The sequence below is a fragment of the Miniopterus schreibersii genome (assembly GCF_964146895.1).
Source record: "Miniopterus schreibersii genome assembly, chromosome: 7".
Lineage (NCBI taxonomy): Eukaryota > Metazoa > Chordata > Mammalia > Chiroptera > Miniopteridae > Miniopterus > Miniopterus schreibersii.
This window is the reverse complement of record NC_138108.1, coordinates 51,853,596-51,870,872: the sequence shown is the minus strand read 5'-3', so window position 1 is coordinate 51,870,872 and position 17,277 is coordinate 51,853,596. Positions and strand designations below refer to the sequence as shown.

General features: G+C 35.1%; 1 protein-coding gene and 1 pseudogene across 3 annotated transcripts in view; one reads left to right on the top strand and one right to left on the bottom strand.

Moving 5' to 3' along the window:
• The window catches only part of CCDC148 (coiled-coil domain containing 148), a 194,854-nt gene that overhangs the window by 176,559 nt on the left and 1,018 nt on the right, over positions 1-17,277 (bottom strand). The window lies entirely within an intron of this gene.
• LOC308559598 (NADH dehydrogenase [ubiquinone] 1 alpha subcomplex subunit 5 pseudogene) lies at positions 3,110-3,460 on the top strand (annotated as a pseudogene). Its single transcript has one exon. The product of its transcript is annotated as an NADH dehydrogenase [ubiquinone] 1 alpha subcomplex subunit 5 pseudogene (transcript).

Here is a 17,277-nt window from a genome sequence, read left to right as displayed (position 1 = left end):
TTAGACTGAAGAATTGAGAACAGGTTTGGGTGGATAATTAGAGAGGATATATAGTGGCCAGTTAAAAGACTGTAACAGTAGGTCAGATGAGAGATGATATTTGTTGTGGGCTAATTTAGTGGCAATGGTGACAAAGGATGGAGTAAAAAAAAAAAGTTAAAACTGACAGGACTTGCTGATGGAGAGAATATACGAAGAGGCACATTCATGGATGGCAGAGGTATAAAGGAAAGGAAACAGTTCAAGATCTTTCCCTTGTTTCTGACCAACACAACTGGATAAGGTGGAGGTATAATTCACTGAACAATAAAACACTGAAAAGGGCCAGGTTTGGGGGCAGGAGTTAGGGCATGTGAGAAGATCACAAAATTTCATTAACTAGATTTTGAGTTGCCTTAGAGACATCCAAAAAGGCAGAAGGATCTAGAGTATGTAAGAGAGGTCTAGGCTGGGGATAGAAGGTTGAGGGCCCTTGGCGACCTGTAATGTTGTTATAGGTAAGACGTCCCAGGGGCAGAATATGAGATTTTTTTTAAAGGGGGTGGGGGTGTGGAATCTACAACAAAGCCTTAAAAATTTCCAAGATATTATGCCCAGGAAGAGGATGATGAGCCTAAAAAGAAGTCTTAAAAGAAATGGCAAGAAAGGAAGGAGGAAAATCAGATTAGTGTGTATTCCAAAAGCCAGTGTAAGACAATCTCTTAAGAAAGAAGGAGCCAGTAATATTTAATGCATAAGCACATACACATATAAAAAATACAAACTGTTGAAAGGTTTTTCTAAGGGATTAAGACAGTAATAACAATAATAAGAATAGCAAACCAGATTTCTACTTCTGACCATGATGGAGTATCAAGGACCAGGTTTACTCTTCCACTGTAAACAACTAAAAAACTGGATAAATTATGTGAAACCCATATTTTCACACTTTGGAAAACAAGCAGACCATGTTCACGGTCACTGAGAAAAGAGAAACAAGCTGAGGGGGACCCATGATTTCCTTGGCTCTATGCCTAGAGTTGTATTCTAGACCGTGCAATAAGGAGTGGGTTTGTCAAGCATTAGTAGTCTTGAGGAGTCAGAGACTGGCAGTCAGGGAAACTAAGACATCTGGAAGTTGTGAAGCAGAGTGCCCAAAATGAAGGAGCTATGCAAAAAATCCAGCTCTGTAAGTCTGCAAAGGGTTCTTCTTGAGTCTTTGATGAATACTAAGAAGTGGGTACAAAGGAGAAAACAGTCCAAGTCCAAGCAAACATTGAATGGGAAGATATAAAATGAGCAGCTACTGGAGTTCACACAGAGATGAGAGATTCCTTCTACTTTTGACCTGCCTGAGTGGAAAGCCCTTGTTAATTATCCTGGGCATTCAGTAGAGACTCCAGGACATTATGCCTTAGTAGTAAGGCTAAATTTTTTTTGTTCAAAGTCTACTCAGCATTCATTCTATCAAAGCTTAAAACAAGCCTTGACCTGACCCACAAGTCTTAATTGCTTGCCAAACGAGATATAACACTAATTTAAAGTAAGACAGCAAAATCAAGACACTCAACAATATAACATTCACAACGTCTAGTATCCACTCAAAAAGCACTAGAAATATCAAGAAGCAGAAAACATAAACAGATTAAAAATTGGTAGAGAAATACATAAAGAAATGGCAAAACTGGCAGGATTAGTAATTAAGAACTTGAAAAAAAGGACTAATAAATGCTATAAGTAAAAGAAAATAAACAAAAGAGAGTAAGATAAAGCATCAAATGAGTCCAACTGGTGTGGCTCAGAGGTTGAGCATTGACTTAGGGTCAAGGAGATGGAGGTTCGATTCCCAGTTAGGGCACATGACTGGGTTTTGGGCTCGATCCCCAGTGGGGGGGGGGGTGCAGGAGGCAGCCAATCATTGACTCTCTCTCCCTCTCCCTTCCTCTCTCTGAAATCTAAAGACATATTTATTTATTTATTTATTTATTTATTTATTTATTTTATTTTATTTTTTAAAAAAATATATCTTTATTGATTTCAGAGAGAGGACAGGAGAGGGAGAGAGAGAGACAGAAACATCAATGATGACAGAGTCATTGATCGAGCCTGCAACCTGGGCATGTGCCCTGACCAGGAATCGAACCCCGATCGCCTGGATCCTAAGTCGATGCTCAACCGCTGAGCCACACCTGGCCGGGCTAGACATGTATACTTTTTAAATAATCAAATGGAATCTCTAGAGATTAAAAAATACAGTATGTGAAATCAGAATTCCACTAGACAGCATTCACAACAGATTAAACACTGCAGAAGAAAAAATCAGTAAACTTAAAGATATAAAAATAGAAATGATCCAAAATAAAGCTGAGAAAGAAAAAAAAAGGGGGTAAAAAAAAAAATCAACAGAGCCACAGTGGTCTATGGGATACCAAGAAGACTAATATACATGTAAGAGGAGTCCTAGAAGAAAGTGAAAAACAGAAAGAAATATTTTAAGAAGGGTTAAAATGTTTCCAAACTTGAAGAAAATGACAAAACCACAGATTCAAGAATTCCAACAAACCCCAAGCCTACCATGACAAAGTTGAATAAAACCACACAAGGGCATAATAATCAAATTCCTGAAAATCAGTCATAAAGCCTGAAAACCAGGTTTAAAAATAGCCGAGGGGGCAGGGGGGAAAACACATAGTATATAGAGGAGCACAGATAACAATGATCACAAACTTGTCAGAAACTGGACAAGTTAGAAGACAATGAAACAAGGTCTATAAAGTGCTAGATGAAAAAACAACAACCTGTCAACCTAGAATTCTACGCACTCAGTGAAAATATCTTTCAAGAATGAAGGCAAAACAAAAAAATTTTTGGCAAAAAAAAAAGCTAAAAGATTTTGTTGCCAGGAGATCTGTACCACAAGCAATGTTAAATAAAGTTTTTCAGGTGGGGAAAAAATAATAGCAGATGGAAAATAAATATAGTGGTGTTTATATCATATGAGGATGAAAAAGGAATTAGAACAATGGCAAACAAGAGGAGGGAAATGAAAATATTGTATGATAAGAGTCATATATAATGGATAAACTGAGAAAACATAATAGAAATAAAAATAGAACACTAAGGCACTATCATGGTGGGCTTCCTGAAGATGACCCCTGGTCTTGTGGGATTGGCTGTGTGTAAGAGTCCATCCAAGAGGCTAAGAATATGGTATACAAAGATTCTTGATGTTCTTGAGCAAATCCCTAAAACTGCAGCATACAGAGAGTATACAGAACAGATTATAAGTGAGAAGCAGGCTATGGTTAAAGCAGAATCAGATGTTAAAAAGTTAGAAGACAACCGTTAGGGTGGCGAAGTAGAAGAGGTGATTCTTCAGGCTGAAAATGAACTAAGTTGGGCAAGAATAATGATACAATGGAAACCAAGGGAGCCTTTAATGGAAGACTCTCCTGCCAACTAATGGAAATGGCCAATATAATTATCATCAAATGACTTGTGTGTTGATGGGAAACTGATGTAATTAAATGCTGTTATATTAAAAAATTAGAGTACTAATAGCTATGCAATTGATCCAAAGGGGAAGAAAAACACAAAGAAAATAAAGAATAGATGGTACAAATAAAAAAAATGGCAAGATGGTAGGCTTAAATCGAAACATATTTGTAAATTTACAATTAATATGATACTGAATGGTAAAAGATAGAATGCTTTCCATTTACAATCAGAAATAAGGCAATGATGTTCACTGTGACAACTCCTAATCAACACTGTTCTGGTATCTTAACAAGTACAAAGGAAAGAAACATGGAATAAAGTGCAGACTTTGGAAAGAACAATGCCTTTATTAAAAGACAGTATACTATGTCCATAGAAAATACTAAGGAATCCAAAAAAAAAAAAACCCCACAAGCTACTGAAACTAATATGTGAGTCTAACAAAGTCACAGGATATAAAAACAATATACAATAATCTGTTGTAGATCTACATGCTGGCAATGAACAATTAGAAAATGAAATAAAAAAATAACATTTACAATAGCATCAAAACTGTGAAATACTTAGGGATACATAAAAATATACATTTAAGATCTCTATGTTAAAAATTACAAAATATTTCCAAGAGATTTTAAAGAAGATCTAAATAAAAGGAGCGATATACTATGTTCATGGGTCAAAAATTGATGTTGTTTTCAGGTTTCCCCATAGTAATATAAGAGTCAGTGCCAACCTAATCAACTTCCCAGTTGGCTGTTTTAAAAAATGTAAGTTGACAAACTGATTTTAAAATTTATCTGGAAAGGCAAAAAACTTACAATAGTCAAAATAAATTTTAAAAGGAAGAACAAAATTGGAAAACATACTATCTCAAGAATTACCATAAAAGGTACAAAAATCAAGACATTGTGGTACAGGTGTAAGGATAGACATTTCCCTGATGATTAGTGATGTTGAGCATCTTTTCATTTACCTGTTAGCCATTCATATGTTTTCTTTGGAAAATTGCCCATTTTAAAATAGATTTGTTATTAAGCTGTATATTGATTTTGTACATGATCATGCAATATGTGACTTTTTCTCTTATGTTAGTATTTGAAATAAAATAGCCTGAAGGAGTTTTATTAAAAGATAAATTCTTTGCTATGTGCCATCCTATGGGTTGGGAATTTTAATCCCTACTTTTGTTGATATATTTCTTTTTGAACTTCAAACACAGTATTTATGATCTGGAAAAAGTACATATCTAATTAACTTTTGGTCAATATTGTTTAGTATTATGTTTTTTTTTTCCATCCTAGAAGAGTGTGAAGAAATGTGAAATACTCATTGATTTATCCAGACTCAATATCTTCCATGTTCATCAGGTATGTGTAACACTATAATTTTCTAAATTCTATAGAATTTTGGCTTTTTTGAGTAAAAATATTTTCCTGTACTTTTATTTTTTTATGTGACATTTGTTATGTTTGCTCTACAGAACATTCAGTTAATGGGACTCCTTAATCAAAATGGATAAGCACCCTCTCTTTGAAAAACTAACATAGTTAAATATTGAGGTAGAAAGTATGCTTTGCACCCAAATTTGAATCTTGCTTATTAGATTTGGTTGCCTTTTCCTCATTAAAGGAGCTGTTATATTTTTAAAACCTGCTTTGATAAAAAACTTAAGAAGAGCTCCATTATCCCATTACCAAAACCAAAAATTTGGTGAAAGTAATACTGAAAATAAATAATTGTGTTTTTTTCATGAATGGCTAATTCTATTTAATAGTTTGAAAGTGCTAAGAACATATTGCTTCCCTCAGATTGTTAGCAAAGAAATGTTTTCATCAATTAACATTCTTTGCTAAGAACAGCTTTTTTCCAGTGCTATTTCTCAAATGGAGTATTATATAAATAAGCCTGCCCAAAGGACAGTTCCTGAGATTTTCTTTAATGCCTTAAAGTATAATAATTATAGCATGCCAGCTCAGAATTATGACAGAAAACAAAAAATCACATTTCAAACAAATAATTTATTTAGAGAAAAAGTGCCATTATCGTTACCCCTGCAATTTAAATGAAAGGCACATCACCCACAAATCATGCTGGGGGCTTCCTCTTCATCATGATTTTGCCCAACAGTTACATCCCAGGAGGATGGAAGGGAAAGGGCAAGAAGCAGGGAATAGAATGTTGTCACAAAAGGTCCCCAAACTATAAGACACAACGTTCTACTCACCCAGAGCTATCCTTGTGCCTCAGCTTTCCTCTTTCACCCTGTGCTGAAGTGATTCTCATTTTATGAGGGTTTATATAAAGGGGTACAATCATTGTCAACATTTATTGAGCAATTACTATGAGCCAGGCACTATCCTAAGAGCTTTATCTATTTTAATTCATTTAATTCTCACAGGAATGTTTGGGTAACACTGCCATTCCTATTTTGCCAGATAGGAAACTGAGGTCCAAGAACATACAGCCACTAAGTGGCAGAGACCAGACGCATACCCAAGCAATCTGGCTCCACAGCCCATGCACCTAATATCCCTGTTCAATTCCCGCTCAGTGAAGGCTGACCACTCGCAGGTGGTGCTCCTCAACATGCATAGAAGTGGATAGAAAGAACTCTGTCATGCTTCTCCCCACCCCCCCTAAACAGCTGCTCCCTTGTTAAGGTGAAGATAATGTCCTAGAAGGAGGGAAAGGAAGGCAAGATACAAGTGGAAATTAAGGGGAGAGGCAGATCTTGAACAAAGAAAAGGGGGAAAGTCTTTTCAGAGAGAATTTATGGAAAAATGAAAACAAAGAAGGTGATGGAAATAGACTTAAGGGCTATAGTAAAGTGATAAACATTTTTGGTGAATTTCTTTCAAAAGAAAACAAAGCCAAGATTTAGTGTGAGATCATGCAGTATTTAATTTTATAAAAGAATTAATCTAAGCCCAGAAAATATTTTGTTCTGACTGATGCATTTTACAGGTCAGTAAGCACAGGGCCAGAGAGATTCAATGCTTTGTCCAAGACTTGAAAAAGCAGGTAGCATGGGGAAAGCTAGAGCCTAACCAGATCTCCTGACTTTGAGCTCAGGGCTCTTCCACCAAGGATATCAGCTTTTAAAACACAGAAGTAGCACTCAATAGATTTTGATTCAATTCCAAGAACATAAGAAATAGCTATAGTGATTACATATTGAAGATTAAATACGAAATACCTGGAGTTATCATCTTCTCAACAGTCAAATAACGTTGCAGAAGAGCAGTATAGATAAAACAGTGATTTATACATGCAAGGAAGAGAATTCTTGGTATAACTTGCATATTTTTTTCCTCTGTTGTTTTATCCTCATAAAATTTTCTAAATTATTATTTTAGTTTGGGAAAATTTAGTCACACATATATTTGGAAAACACAACATAATGTCTAAATGATATTAATTATTTCTTTATTAAAGAGATTGATATGGTTGAATGGATAGAATCTTAGTGTGGTAGTTATGGTTAGTTTTCATGCTGGTTTGTAATCTCTAAGGTTTTTTTCCAGCTCTAAGATTCTATGAGTTCAGAAAATTGATAGTTGAATCAAACATTGGATTAAAATACTACATTTAAGTATATTTGACAAATGTGATTATGATATACTGCCTAACATGAGCCTATGAGAAAACTGTTTATAGTGGTTTCAAAAAAGGGAGGAGATTTATAAGAATAAAATTCTCATGATTATGTTATCTATAGTAGTTCAGACTATGTTAGTTAATAAAGAAATGTTTACCTAATGTTAACAAAAAAAGGAATAAAGAAAAAGGAAAAGTCTGTAAAGTAGAAAGGAGGAGTCCTTTTCTGAGATAAATTCTTAGGTCCCAAAGACCCCTTTGTTTATGGTCAGATATAGGGATAGTAGCATACTCAGACTACAAGTTCAGAAGTTTACATATCTTACTTTTTTTTTTTTTAAGTTTAAAGGTTAATAATTAATGTTTGTGAGAATGGAAAAGTATATTAAGCCTCATTTTCATAGATGTGGGGCAGAGGCAGTGGAAAAATAAGTAGCTTTTCCAAGGTCAAATAGTAAATCATTGAAAGCCTAGGATTTTGAAATCAGGTTTTCTACTAACCATATATTACACATTAATTCTGTGTGGTAGATTTTTTTCTTTTCTCATATTCTTTACTTTATAGCAATTTCCTTCGCCTTCTTTGTATTGTATATTTGTTATTTATGTCTCACTTTCACATCATTTGGATGTGTCAAAAAAGAATACTCTCTCTTCTCAATACCACTCCATATTTCACTGCCTTCTCTCAAGTTGGATCAGTGTCTGTGATGATGTTAGAGATTCAAATGCAACATACTGGAGGTACATGAGCTAAGTGATGTGGTCAGTGGTCAGTGTCTGTGATGATGTTAGAGATTCAAATGCAACATACTGGAGGTACATGAGCTAAGTGATGTCCAAGACAAAGAAAAAGATTAGAATGTGGTCTTCCAAAGACTAAATCTTACTACCTGGAGAAGACAGACAAGAAAACCTTAAAGACAAAACAAAACAAAAAAACAAACAAACCAAAACAAGAAGGAAAGAATGTACATTTAACTAAAAGGTATTGTAAAACTGAGGTCTCCAAACATTCTCAACCACATACCTCTATTACTAAACATCTCTGAGCACACACTTCTAAAATTTATTATAAATTCTTTAAGTGTAATACTGTGTTAACATTATGCAATTATAAAACACAAATACACAAAAATCCATAAGTATGTAGTATTGATAATAAATTTTAGTGAGAGATAAGTGATGGGAAAATGTTGCAGTACCTTGAAAATCTTGGTTATAATAGTTGATAACAGAAGAATTCAAAGTCTAGGTTTAGGTTATTCCCATACTTGATTACAAGGGTTATAAGAGCTAATATAGATACCGAAAAAGAGACAGGAAAGTAGGGCAAATTGGCTTCACACACTCAATTATAATACTCAAATTTCAATTTCATTCACTAATTACCAAAAGGTTGTAGTTTAGTTTTTTTTCTAGTAAATTTCTGACTTCCCTGATAAATTTTCCTTGCAAAGTTTTTTTTCTTTTTTCTTTAATGTTTAACAAATGAGGTCTAAATCCACTGAAATCCATTTGGAAGATTTTAAACCATGTTAGAAAATTGTTTCCAAATTAAAAACAGCAATAACCCACCCCCCCAAAACCACAAATTTATTGAATGTTCATAAATGAGTTTTAACATGTACTTATTTTTTTTTTATTTGTAATAGCTTTATTGAGACCTAATTTACATTCTATAAAAATATTTCCATTGTTAAGAGTACAATGCAATTACTTTTAATAAATGTATAAATTTATAAAATTTATAAAAATGAATTCTGCAACCATTACCACCATTCATTCCATCGCCTGAAAAACTTCTGTCATAACCATTTGCATTCAATATTTCCATCCCAGCCCAAGGTCATCACTGATCTGCTTTCTGCCTCTACATTTTTTTCCTTTTTGGGGGGGGTTATATAAATGGCTTTATGCAAACTATGGCCTTTTGTGGCTAGCTTTTTTCCTCTTAGCATTTTGTAGCATGTTTGGGTAGTTCATTTATTGTTGAATATTATTCCATTGTGCTACATTTTATCTAACCATTAGTTGGTGGACATTTGAATTATTTCTAGTTTTTTCCTATTATGAAATAATACTGTTATTATTCATGTAAAAGTCTTTGTGTGGACATAGGTTATTGTTAGTGGGTTTATAAAAGTAGAATTGCTGGGTCATATGATAAGTTTGTATTTATATTTTTAATAAACTATCAAAAAATTTTCCGAAGTGGATATACCAATCAGCAATCTATGAGACTTCTCGTTTTCCCACATTCTTGTCATTACTTAGTATTATCAATCTTTTGCTTATATCCATTCTAGTTGTTGTGTAGTAGTACTGTATTGTGGTTTTAAGGTGCATTTCCCTGATGATTAATCAGTTAAGCATCTTTTCATGTGTTTATTATTTATATAACTTTTGGTGAAATGCCCAAATATTTTGCACATTTTTAATTGAGTTTCTTTCCTTCTTACTTTGATGTTTAGAGGTTCTTTACATATTCTAGTTATGTCCTTTATCAATTATGATTAGCAAATATTTTTTCCTAGTCTGTAGCCTATCTTTATATTTTCTTACTGTCTTGAAGAACAAAACTTTTTTTTATTAAGTCCCATTTATCAATTTCACAATGTGGTATCATATCTAAGAAATCTTTGCTTAAAGCAAAGTCACAGAGATGCTGTATTATGTTTTCTTCCAGAAGTCTTATAACTAGTTCTTAGGTCTACAACATATATTGAGTTAATTTTTCTGGGTTATGTAATTGTTTAAGTTCATTATTTTGCATATGGTTGTCTAATTATCCCAGCAACATTTCTTGAAAAGACATCCCTTTCACCATTGAACTACCTTGGCATCTTTGTTGAGAATTGACATAAATGTAAGGTCTTATTTCTACACTTTCTATTCTATGTCATTGATCTAAATGGCTATGATTATGCTGATACTATATTCTATTATTATAACTTTATAATAGGTTTGGAAATTGGATATTGTAATTCCTCCTAATTTGTTGTTTTTTTGGGATGTTCTTGTTCTTATGTATGTTCATTTTAAGACTGGCTGGTCAATTTCTACAAAATGTGCTTGCTGGGATTTTAATAGGGATCACATTAAATCTATAGATCAGAGGTCTTATACATTTTTTTTTTAAGATTTTTTAATTAATTTTTAGAGAGAGAGGGAGAAAGAGTAACATAGATGTGAGAGAGAAACACTGATGGGCTGCCTCCTGCACACCCCTTACAGGGGATCAAGCCCACAACCTGGGCATGTGCCCTGACCAGAATGTAACTGGCATCCTTTTTGTGCACACGATGATGCCCAACTGAGATACATTGGCCAGGGCTTATACTTCTTTTCTAAAATTTATTCATAAGTAGCATATTCTTTTTCATGTTATTATGAATGGAATTGTTTTCTAAAGTTCATTTTCAAATTGCTAGTTCCTAGCATATAAAAATACAGTTGATTTTTGCATATTGCTCTTATATCTTGTGAGCTTGTTAAACTCATTTATTACTCCTAGTATTACTGTTTGTTTGTTTTTCTTTAGGATTTTCTGTGTATAGGCTCATGTCATTTGTGAATAAAGACAGCTTTAATTTTTTTCCCAATCTATACGCCTTTATTTTTTCCCTTATTACATTGCTAAAACCTCTGGTACAATGTTAAATGAAAGAGATGAGAGTGGAGATCATTTTTCTTTCAATCTTAGAGAGAAAGCATTCAGCCTTTTACCACAAATGTGATGTTAGATGTGGGTTTTTCATAAATACAGTTTATCACATTGAGGAAATTCCCTTTTATTGCTAACTTCTTTAACATTTTTATCATGAATAAATGTTGGATCTTGTCAATTGCTTTTTGCATCTATTTTCATCATTTTTTTTTCTTATTTAAAAAAATCTATTCAACTACAGAAAAATATAGCAGTCGTGACTTCTGGTTCCTGACAAAGTGACTAGCAGGTGTTGTTGACTTGCTCCCCAATCCAACTGCAGAGATGCACAATAGCTGTAACCAGCTGTGTGGAAGCTCTGTGGTGACACCTGACCTGGTGTATAAAGGAAACAGGACCCCGGGAATGGAAAGGGTCAGGTACCATTGTTAGAGGACAGGATGAGGGGAGGGCTCTTGCATGTGATTTATTTTCTCTCTGCTACTGCTCTAGTCAGTTTATTGCCACCTTTATGAAGTAGACATAGAACTTTGGAATTAAGAAAGTAATAATCCTTGACCAGTGTGGCTCAGTTGGTTTGGTGTCATCCTGCACACAGATAAATTGCCAGTTTGATTCCTGGTCAGGGCACATGCCCAGGTTGCAGGCTTGATCCCTGGTAGGGGGTGTGCAGGAGGTAACCAATTGATGTTTCATTCTCACATCAATGTTTCTCTCTCTCCCTTCCTCTCTCTAAAAATCAATACAGATATGTATATTTTTTAAAGAATGAGGTAATATTTTGGGGGGAGAACTTCAAATCTAGTATTTTAAATAGCATTGAGTATGGCGATCATTTGATGCTCAGGGTTGGCTTTGAGTCAAGAGATGCTTCACAAATAGAGATGGTTGACTTGCCAGTTGTCCTGCATCTGTCTGACAGGCTTCTTTTGCTTTGGGCTTCACTCAAAGCTGGCAGCTGTATGGGTCCTGTGCAGTAATTAGCACACTTTCAACATAGATCCATTTATGAGGACTTCCACCTTCATTTTGACAGTTTTCCTAGACATATAATTCTTGACTGAGAGGTTTTTTCTTTTAGCACTTTGAACATGTCCTTCTCTGCCTTCTACTTTTTTTTTGTTTCTGATAAATCAATTATTAATTTTATTGTGGTTCCTTTGTACATGATGAATTATTCTCTTGCTGCTTCAAAATGTTTTCATCTTTGTTCTTTCAGCAGTCTATGATGTATCTAGTTGTGGCTATTCTGATGCTTATTCTACTTAAGGTTTCTGAGTTTCATGAATCCATAGATTAAAATTTAGAAACTTTTAGGCCATTGCTTCTTCAAATATTTTTATATACCCTTCCAACCCTCCTTCCCTTTCTGTTCTCCATGCTATCCCACAAGTTTCAGAAGCTCTGCTCACTTTTCTTCAGTCTTTTTTCCTTTCTATTCTACAGATTGGATAGTTTCTGTTGGTCTAAAATTTCCATTTAGGTTGGCAATATTTGGAACTATACAGGTACTTTTTCCTAGTGTCCACTTCTCTATTGAGAGTCCCTATTTGTTGAGCCATTTTTCCTTCAAGTTTTTCAACATATTTATAGTAGCTGTTTTGAATTAGTTGTCAACTAAATCCACTCAGTGTGTCTATTGGTTACATATTTTCCTGAATTTGGGTGACTTTCCTGTCTTTTGTTTGTTTTTGGGTTTTTGTTTTTGTTTTTTGCATCTCATAATTTTTTGTTAAAAACTGAATATTTTAGATAAGATATTATAGCAATTTGGGACAAAGTCTGGTTTTCCTCCTGAGAGGCTTTTTAAAATTGCTGGAACTTAAACTTCATAATCTGTTTCCCCCTAGGTGTGGAGCCATCCTTTGAGGTGATGCCTCTGATAAGTTTTTCATATATATATATATGAAATATATATATATATTTAACCTGGTTCCTAAAAAATTAGTATAAATGTATAAAATAAATATAAATTCTAATATATTTTTCTGATACCAATGGTGTGGCAAAATGATTCTACCCTGGAAAAGCAATCATATTGTTCATCTTCTCAAAGTTCTCTTGCTCCCAACTTCAAAGGAGAACTGAGAGTTGAAGAATATAAGGCTTTGAGGTTGTGGAGTGGGGCTAAATAAAGCTCTTTTACCCAACTTAGGTTGGCAATATTTGGAACTAGACAGATCATTCATTTTCTATTCTAATTCTTAGAAATTATTAGACTGTTGCTCTTCATGGTCCAATAAGATGGTCATAATATATGTTTTGTTTTGTTTTGTTTTGTTGTAAACTGTTTGCATAATTCTTTAATGAAACCTTTTTATTATAAGGAACAGAGACTCACTAAAGGCACACCAGGAAAAGAATGGCTTAGGGGTGATTATAAGAAACAGAAACCTTAAAGAAAAATAAAAAATGAAATATATTCTGGCTTCATGGGGAGTATATTAACCCAGAAAACATCAGAACCAAGGCAGTGGCTCTCTCTGCCTCACTTGTTCTCTCAGTTCCAAATTCCCAAAAGAAAAAATCTGATTGGCACTGTTACAGGTTATGGGTCAATGGTCAGCCAATGAATTGGCTACATTTGAATCAGGTCCCCACTGGGGCTGAAACCATGGCCAGATGCAAGATCATGAGGCAGGCAGGACTGGCTACTTCAAGGGCTAAAGCTATAGGTACTTGGAAACATGTCTGCTATACTTACCAGATGTTTGAAGCCTTTTTGATTTTATGAAGTTGTTAAATTCTCATGATTCTACTGTGTTCCAAAAGACAGAGCAACCTGAATACTTCAGATGGAAAAAATGTGGGTAACCCTTATTTAACCTGCTTGAAGAAGTTGAGTTTCAACTGCTCTCCCTCATACACAAAATTTTATAGCCTTAGTTCTGAATATAACTTCATGCCAAAGTACATGCAACCAGTCTTTATCACACAGGTCCCCTCCCTCATACAGGCCTTTTTTCTCTTAGGAGCTATATGGCAAAAACTTCTACTCTGCTCTGCCACAGATTACCTCACTTTTCCACATTGAACCTCTGCTCCCATCTTTTTCTAATTACCTCCCAATATTACTGATTCCAATTTTTCATTGTTGGAAGTCAAATTCTTCCAAGGATTTGAAAAAGGATTAATGAATGTTCCCTTTTCTTAGTGTGAGAAGCACTGTGAAGGACGCAGTCATGACCATGATATGTATCCTGTGCTCTAGGAAGAAGGCTCACACACAAATAAGTATTTTGTGGGGTAGAGAATGTTATGTGCCACGCTAATGTACTAAAGCAGAAATCATCCTCTCTAGAGTGGGGTAAGGTCAGGAAATTTTCAGAAAGGTCTTTACTATTGGGTAAGGTATTGCACTGGGCCTTTAAGAGCAGGGGAAGATTTACAGACTCAGGGAATGGGGCACAGTCAATTCTGAAATCCTGGGCATAACTATTGTTAAGCTCTAGCACCTGCTTTCTTTCCTTCATTTCCAACATTTCTTTGTAAAAACAAAGCAAAAACTATCAGTTATCAATACTCTTTGGAGTTATTATCTTCACTGCCCCACCTTCTCTATAGAGACCCTAGAACGAGAAGAGACTGTGCTCCTGCTGCTCCCCCTCTCCCCCATTTTCCTTGCTGCCTCTGTCAATATGAAGAAGCATTGGAAAGTTTTCATAATCACAAAAGGTTCAGGTTGACTTCTTTCTGGGATGGTAACTGAAAAGTTCTCTCAGATTTCTGCTGTTTACATTTGTTCATGAGGGTGGAGCTCACCTAACGTCTCCCTTATTTCCTACATTTCTAACTTGCTCTAGGCCCCAGTCAGCCTGAGCAGAGATCCATCCCTCTTCCTTTTTTCTAACCTTTCTAACTAGCCCTAGACTCCTCTTCCCACACCTGCTTCCCAGTAGTTAGACCCACCAGGTAGTGCAGCCAGCAGGTAAAAGCTTCCCCTTCTCAAGTAGATCATCTGCATTTCTATGGACCCTCAGGGTGGGAGACAAAGGTCTTTACCCTACACTGGAAATCTGGAATTCAGGCATTGAAATTTGCAAGAAAAGGGGCGCTTCTGTCGGAGAGAACTTTATTAACAAAATGAGTTAGGATTTTGAGGAGAAAGAGCACCATCTTCACAGTCCTTTGGGTTGTATTCAAAAGTCAGAACATTGGGGTGAAAAAATAGAGAAACTTGAGAAGTTCCCTTCAGACCATTAGGTGAAAGAAAATGCTAACAGATGAAGATGGAAAAGCACAGAAGGGGGGTGTTTTTACAAAAGGTCAGATACTTAAGGCATGGGGGAAAATTAGGGGAAAGGATGTAACACAGGACCTAAGAGAAATTAAAATTAGCAAAGCAAAACCACAGGGGAGTAAAGATGATCATGTTTAGAAGCACAAGTGGAGTATGAGCTCGGAAGAGAAGGGTGGACACCCCTTCTCAGCCAGGACCGAAATGATGAAGTGTAAAAATTGTGACTGAGGTTTAGAAAAGTTAAATTGAGGAAGCTCATGGTGGATACCTCAGTCAAATATGAAGCAAATTCATATGCAGAACTGGAAGGAGACCAAGTACAGTGGGGGTTTAAGGAACAACAGAAAGAGGACAGGTTTGGGACAAGCATACTGGATAAATGTCCTGAATAATCACCCTACTGATGAGAAAAGGATTTTAGAGGATCAATGACTAGCATAAACTTTTAGTGGAACAAAATTTCTTAACCTTATCCAGCAATGCTTGGTAGTGCAGGAGCAAGTTAAAAAGAAAGCTTTCAAATGAGTATAACAATTATGAAGAAAAAAAAATGTTGCGTGAAAACATTTTAGGGGACATTATTCATGGTGGATTTTAGTAACATTTTAAATTACAAACATGAAATACACAATATCAAAAGCCTTTTCAAGCACATGACCTGAGAAAAATATAAAAAGAAAATATCGGAGTAAAAAAAAAAAAAAATCAATTGGTTCTTGTTTTCTTCTTTCCATGCTAGCCTAAGGCAAGAAAAAAGGAAATTTTTTTCTATCCATTAGACACATCTTCCTTTCATTCAGTATTATTAAATTTTTTAAAAACCAAATCATTGGTATCTTGTTAGTGTATCAGGGAATAAAAATTTTATACTAATCTGGCAAACCATAGAATAGAACTAAAATAAGAATGTACTCACAAAGCAAACTTATAAAAAATCTATATAAAGCAACCTATATTAATCTTAGTAAATGTTAACCCAGCTTGTTACTCTGACCTGATTTTTCCTCCCGAAACTAGAGCTTGCATGTTAGAAGTTTTTATTGTATACTTTACAGGGATCTGCAGTTTCAGTTCATGTGTGAACCTAAGGGGCAGCCTGACTATAAGATCCCCCCCAGGAATTTAGCTGACAAAAAGTGAGGTGGCCTACTCAAGGATGCTGACCATAAAGATCCATATCAAGGCCTATGGGAAGATGTCCTGCACATCCTAGATGAAATCTTATATTAACCAGTAAAATAACTTTCTTGATTAAGTAACAAATAATGGACAATACTTCTCCAAGGGTCAGGAAACAGGATGTATGCCTTAAAACAAGGGCCTGGTTAGTCATGCCTGCCATAAACTGCTAACAGTCTTTTTTGAGCATATTGTAGAAACTGGCTGTTCTGGATCCTGCCTGGGACTGGGGTGGCTTGACCACAAGACTTTGGTTGACATTAAAGATCTATATAGGGACCAGTAAGAACATTGCCTGGCAGTCCACAGCCTCCACTCCCTGATTTCTTCGTTCTGCTTTCCCTCTCCTTCCTGAAAAAAACTTCTGCCAACCCTGAGATGTTAAGATGGTTTTTCCGGAAAGGAGTCTGCCATCTTCTCAGGTTAACAGAACTTGAATAAACCATTTTCCTTCTCAATAGTACCTGTCAAAGGAGTATGGCTTTTGTTGAGGCAGGTAGCTAAACCTGTGTTCAGATTCATTAGTACATTAAAATTTATAAAAATCTGCATTTTACTTTTCCTATTCTTCTATAAACAAATACCCCAAACCCTAGAAATCAAAAGCATGATGATCTAATTTCCATGATGGCAAAGCATGAGACAGCACTCCATGGCCCCTGGTGATTGAGTCCCAATTCAGGAAATGTTTAGGGGGGACACTCACATATTCTGCTGTTTTGTTCTGCAGTCTGACCTTGCATAGGATTGTCCACTAAGTTCAAATTTTACTACAAATTGTGAAAAATATTTTTCCAATCAAGGAACCGCATTAATAATTCTTATCTATGTTTATAATCTTCAAATACGGTAAGATAAACAACAACAAAAACAAAGCATATTATCCAACTTAAAGTTCAGGACAGTAGTTAGATATATGTAGCTTGCACACACATTAATCTGTTTTTCTTAACAAAATATTGATGATTTCCATATTTTTCTCACAATATGGTCCCTCCAATTTGAGGGGCAGTAACATAAACATAGTCTTCTTACTAAAGAGATAAGTATAAAAATGGCAAAATCGCCATAAGGAACCTAAGAATATCAGTGGCTATTCAATAGAGCGATATAA